This window comes from Corvus brachyrhynchos, unplaced genomic scaffold (assembly GCF_000691975.1).
Source record: "Corvus brachyrhynchos isolate BGI_N302 unplaced genomic scaffold, ASM69197v1 scaffold220, whole genome shotgun sequence".
Taxonomy (NCBI): Eukaryota; Metazoa; Chordata; class Aves; order Passeriformes; family Corvidae; genus Corvus; species Corvus brachyrhynchos.
In genome coordinates, this window is record NW_008236209.1 from 921375 (window position 1) to 927743 (window position 6369).

A 6369-nucleotide genomic window follows, 5' to 3' on the forward strand; every position below is an offset into this window, starting at 1 on the left:
CCCGCACCGCCCCGGCCCCGGGGCCGCGGGCATTTCTTCCCTTTTTTTTTTTTAGCCCCTTCACGCTTTTTCCTTCCTGGTTGGTTTGTTTGTTTGTTTCCTTTTTTTCCCCACTTTTTTTCCCCCTCTCCCCCCGTGATACTCCCCCCCTTTTCCTCTTCCTCCTCCCCTTTTTTTCCTCTTTATTCCTTTTCCCCTTTTTTTCCCTTCCCCTATCTTTCCTCGTTTCCTCCCTCTTTTTAGTCTTTTTTCCCATTATTTCTTTCTCTTCCCTCTTTTCCTTTTTTCCTCGTTTCCCCCCTTTTTTTCTTCTCCCCCTTTCCCCCTTTCATTTCTTTCCCTCCCCTTTTATTATTTTTTTTTAAATTTACCGCTATACCCAGTGCCCCCCAGCAAACCACCCCGCAGCTGGATTTACTCCCTGCCTCAGTGCTTACAGCACTTCTGTAGGGAGAAAAAAAAAAAAAAAAAAGGCATTTCCATCCTCTGCAAACAGCATTCTAGCAAATTCCTTGAACGATTTATGAGAACTACAATAAGTCGTACTACAGCCAATGCTGGCCAGAGCTCCAAACACAGCACAGGGCTGACCCATCATTCTCAGTTTCCCTGGTGCTGAGGTTCAAACGATGCCAGCTCATTCTCAACAGGAGCCTGAGCTGCCCAGGAAGGCAGCACAGAGAAGTAGATGTTCCTGTTTTTCCAAAACAACCTTATAATTATGCTCTTTACTGTAATAGCAGCCTTTTTCCAACACTTCAGCAGTCACGGCTATTAATTAAAGAGCCATGGTCTAACAGTGGTAATACAAAACCCAGCATCTTTTGGTAGGCCCTTCTTACAGTGATACAGAATTTTTCAAGGAAAAACTACCCATTCAGTCAGCGCTCGCTGTTCGTGACACAGCAGGTTCTCACTAACCAAACAGTTTGGATAGATGATTTTCTGTCTGGTCACAATGCACTTCTTGTATGACAGGGAGAGCTCATGTGCAGTTACTCACGAAAAAATCCATCTGATATGCAAGGCTACAAGTGAAGAAATACAGCCATGCCACATTCCTGCCGCATTCTTATCACAGGAACGGTGTTTGCACTAAACTGCCACGGCTCATGGAGAAATGGGACCCATCCAGGTGCTGAAAGTCTCTTTTTTGCTCTACCACTGGGCAGGGGATGCCCTGCTGTAACCGGGGCTCATCCCCAACAAGTGTCACACACACACCTGACACAGGATTTTGGGGAAATGAAGCTACCCAGTAGAAGATGCAGCTGTCACTCCTAAACTTTCACAATCGATCCATTTCTTGCTCTCTGGACAGAAGGCAAAGTCATCAAGTCAGGATCTGGATCAGGTCTCTGCAGCCAGCACACACCCTACTCCAGCCCCAGGTGGGCTGGGCTGGGCCACGGCACTGGATGCTGGCAGGAATCCTGCACATCCCAGAGCTGCACCTCCTCCAGACAGTTCAGCCGACACAAGCCAGCCCCAGCCAGCTCTCAGCACGGAAAAGCCGCGTTCACTCAGACTGGAGGGTAATTGCTCGTGGCTTTTCCTTATGGCCACTAAGATTCATGGTTTGGAAACCCAGCTGCTACAGACTCTCCTTTGGGGCAATTCACAACAAATGCCCAGCTATCCCAGCAAGGCATTCCGCAGAGCCAGCTCCTCACATTTTACACTGGCAGAAGCTCCTTGGCACGTCTGTCCCCTCCAGAGCTCAGTGTTACTCTCTGCCTGCCCAGGAGATAATAAACTGAGAGAGAAGGACCAAGGAGACAGATTAAAAAGGAAACAATGACAGCCAGAAACATGGCTGTTTCTTTTTCAGGCCCCACAGCAATGTTCAGCATTCTGAGATTGGCACATACAAACTTGTGCATAAGGGGCAAGAGCCCTTTAGAGCTGTGGAAGACCTTGACAGCACCTGCAGCACCTGCTTGCAGAGATTTATTTCATGTGGGTGCAAAGCCTCATCCTTAAATCTAATCTTAGGGAGAAGGTGTAGGAAGAATTCCAACTTATTTCATTAAATCCAGATCAGAGGCTGAAAAAACCCACTCAAACAAAATTCAAACCCTCTTGAATTTGAAAAAAAAAAAGTACTTTTTGTTCCCCTTTCCCAGATTAAGGCTAGAAGGTTGGGTTGAGACTGGAGCCATTATTTGGATTTGAGAAATCACCCTTCAAAAATACCTGTTCAGTCAAGAGCTGAGAACTGGAAAAACAGAACTGGCTAACACAGGTTAGAGTCAAAGTGATGACCAAGGGAATTGCTCACCTCTGGAATAAGCACAGCAACAATAAACTACTTGTGCAGAAGAGTAATTAAACTTGGGTTGGTTTTCATGGGATTTTAGGAGGATTTCTTGAGCAGACAGCAGCATCACCCTCAGTCCAGGGGTACTGTCCAGTGTGGGTCTTTCCAAGCTGGTCCAGGTGGGCAGACCCTCCATAGCCTGGCAGAAATCCTGGCCTCACTGAAGCCAGCCACACCCACACAGATTTAATGAGGAGGAGGATTTTATGTCTCCTACTTGAACGTGAAAAGAAAAAAGGGCTCCACTCTGTTCTGCAACTCTCACTTTCCCCCTGCGTCAGTCAGACCTGCCGTATTTGTTGTTACAAGCCCTGGTTTTGGAAAGGAACATTCACACAGATGCACACACACACCCTTTCTCCAGGCCACACTGCATTTTCCAGCTCAGCAGGTTAGCCCCAGACGTGAAAATTTAAGAAGCAAAGCCCAATCCCAGCAGCAAGAACACTGCGGATCCATGTCCTGCAACAGCTGCAGGGGGACAGCGAGGGACAGGGACACCACGACCCCTCCACGAGCCAAGAGCCCTCACACGCCAACAGCCTGACCTTAAAAAAACTGCTGTCCTTGTTAAAAATCACCTTACAACATGACAACATGTTCTTTCTAACAAGAAGGGCTACATGGGTGTTTTAAGTGCTAATTTTGGTGCTTTCTGCAATACTTGGTGCCTGGTGGTCATCTCCCATCACTTACGTTTACAGCTTCTGTCCTGCCAGCCTGGGCAGCCAGCTCAGAGTAAAATCCTTTCCAGCTCTTCAGATGATTTTCACTATCACTCCCTGGTGCTATTAAGATTCTCAATGCGTGGATCTGGTTTCCAATAGTACGAGCTGCCTCGGAAAGGTTAGAGTTTGTTTTAAATAGCTCAGCCATCTGTCCTGCGCTGGCTGATGGGAGCTGCAGAGATGGAAGCAGCCAAAACAGAATTTTTCAAACTGTCAGTTTTTCATTACAAACATTTCAGCGTGAATCAGACCTGTGTCCTTAAAAAAAAAGTGAAGTCTATATATTTTCCTTGTGTATTATACAAACACTGCAAGTCGTGCTTTAGCAGTTTCCTTGTGTTGTTGGAATTTCATCAATGCAAATGTTGGGCCTGAACCTCACCAGCACCAGGCACTTTGCAAATCTTATTTGTGTACTTGTAGGCTTTGAACTAAAAAATACTCATTTATTACAGGTAGCCACGACACACAGAACCAAGAACCAACACAGCAGTATGGAAAACACTTCATGAATGGAAACTTCGTTTTGAGGGAAATGAGTTGAAAGCACACAGGCCAGCTGTGTGCAGCAGCTGATGCCAGCAATTGCTAATACACTGCTGGAAAAATAAAAATGTATGAGAAGCAACCAGTATTTCCTTAGGCAAATGCTGCTCCACATCAGACAACCAAGCATGGCCTTGCTGGCATCTACCCCCAGTGAAAACGCTGATGGTGCCCTTAGTCCTACCCTGGAAAAGCCCACATAATCAACTATCCCCTAGGAGTTTCAAAGGAGACGAGACAGACAACAAATATATATTAATCAGAACAACATACCAAAGTTTATTGATTACTTCAAACAAAAGTTTCTGTAATGAAAAAGGAGCAAGTTGCATTCATAAAAGGTAACATTCACATTCAATTTCCTTGATATAAAGCAACATAAATGTATAAAATTGCATTAAAGTGAAAAAAATGTAAGGTTGCAGTCCTTTTTCTTTGCAAGAAGCTGAAAATGTATCTGCTCATTGCCTGTATATATAATTTACATTTTCTATACACTACATTTTTTTAAAAAAAATTTGTAGCTGGGAAATTGGATAAATGGTGCAGTATTAGGAAAGTTTTTCGACTGTGTGTATACAAATTCAATTTGAAGCTTTTATGCAATTCCAAGTCATTTATAATATTCCCGCAACGATTAGGATTAGTTTTTGAAAAGTCGCTATGACTACACCAAGCTCCACTGTTATCACATAAGAGTTTTAGAGGGAATCTTAATTACTTTCCTTATCTTTCAGTGTCACTAGTCAGTGATTAAACTTCAACAAATTATTATGAGAAAAACCCAGCCTTTTTTCCTTCAACTTTCTCCACCAAAAAGCCTGTACTGGCCTTCTAGCCCTGACGAGCACCCACCACGGCATCACTGTCCCATTGCTGCCACCTCAGCTTCCTGCTTACAGCCACTACCACCACTTCTTCGCCTCTCTAACCTCAAAAGGGGTCCAGTTTCCCCCGATTTCACAAGTCACCCACAGCAACAGCAATTTCATTTCTGCTGCTGCTGAATGATGAGGATCAGCTCTTCTGCAGGACCAGGGCAGCCTGGCTGTCCTGGCACACAGCACTACACCAGTGCACTATCTGAAGATCCAAGCCCAAGAAAAACTGCATTCCCCCAAAAGGGCTGCCACTCAAGACATTGTGCATGAATTCCACCCCACCTGTCAGCACACAGACCTTGGGTTTGAACATACAGCTATTGCAACAGCTTGTTCCAGCTGGAGACAGGACACTTGGAAACACCAAGAGAAGGATTTGGTTCTCAGAAGGCTCTGTCTCGAGACAGGCAGCAGAAATCATCCTGTTTAAGTGACTATTGAACAGTTCACACACGTCAAGTTTCACTGTTCCCACTGATACCACCAATGGAATTCCAGGAGAACAGACTTTGACCCTTGGAGTAGAGCATGACACAAAACAAACAGAGAAGCAAGGTGTCAGGCTTGGGACCATTCAGGCTTGGAATGGTTTTGAATCACAGGAATTAGGCATTTTAGCGCCCATTTTTTAAAAGTTATGTAAACACAAGTCAGCAACTGTATATTTAAGGAGAATGGTTAGATTTGGCATATAGAGCACATCTTCCTCGTATTCATCGTATACTTGATCTGTAGGCACCACATTTTAGCAAGAAAAGTTGAGAACGGGACAAGGTCTGCAAGTTGAATTCTAGGTCTGTGAAATGAGCTAGGAAAACGGGAAAAAAAGAAGAAGAAAATGAAAGCTTTGCCCATGGGACACATGCTGGCAGTGCAGCTCCTTACTTGTATGCAGCAAGGAGTCGAGCCGCGGGCGCTGACACGGCGCAGACACCAGTGCAGAGTGTATAATACAGTGGTCCTGTCCAAATGTCCCCTCCCATGCTGGGTGATGGCAGAGCAGCCACAGGGACTGTGCACTCCCCTCTCCCTCTCAGGTAAGGCCCGTCCAAGCCCTCATGATGCACGAGAGAATTTGCCAGCAGCTGATCTGCACCAGTTGAAGACGAACCACAGGGGTGGCAGCCAGAGAGCAAGACTTGATTCTTCCCAAAATTAAAAGTCTGAGGTTCAACAAAATTTGGTGAGGGGAATGTTCTGTCTAGTCCCAGACTGTTTTGTGGTATGTACATGACACAAAGCCTGAGCGAGCGGGAGCCAAACCCAGGGGCAGTGCAGAGCTCGGTGCCTCTGCAATGAGCCCTGGAGCTCCTCACAGGGGCTCCTCTGCCCCTGGGGGACATCAGCACGAGGGAGGGACTGTCACACCAACCAGTGCTGCCACACAGGCTGCTCTGTCACTGCTTATGACTTAACACAACAAAAAAAGCTGCTCTTTCCACATATGAAGTATCAGAGAAAAAAAACCCAAAACCATTGAGAGTCAGGCATCTCACCTCTGCTGTGCAGGACCTAAAGAGAAGAGTTCCTACGACCATGGTACAGGTAGATGTAAAAAGAACATGCCAATTTAAAAAACAAATAAAATGTAAAATGAAATCAGGTTCATGTATTCAATTTTAAACTGTCTTCTTTCTCCTTAGTGCAGATAACTCAAGATGCAGTTTTACACGCCTGCAGGTTCACAGGCACAGCCCATGTCCCTGGGATCAGCCAAGGACTACACTGCCACTCAGGCCTTTGAAGTGTTGGAGCAACTGCACAGTGCAGTAACGTAAGCACAGCCACAGGAGCCTGGGCAGAGGGGCTCAGAGTCTGCCACAGCCCAACTTTTGGGATTCCCTTCTCCCCCATGAAAGCTTCTTTCCATCACAAACAACCACAAAACAACCTT

At 45.7% G+C, this 6369-nt stretch overlaps 1 protein-coding gene across 4 annotated transcripts in view; it reads right to left on the reverse strand.

Moving 5' to 3' along the window:
* Positions 1-3845: 3845 nt before the first annotated feature.
* ATP11C (ATPase phospholipid transporting 11C) overlaps positions 3846-6369 on the reverse strand; it is a 44094-nt gene continuing 41570 nt past the window's right edge. For all 4 annotated transcript variants that reach the window (XM_017742260.1, XM_017742251.1, XM_017742237.1 and 1 more), the window contains one exon: positions 3846-6369. This exon is cut by the window's right edge and continues 838 nt beyond it. The gene's annotated coding sequence lies outside the window, so the exon portion shown is untranslated.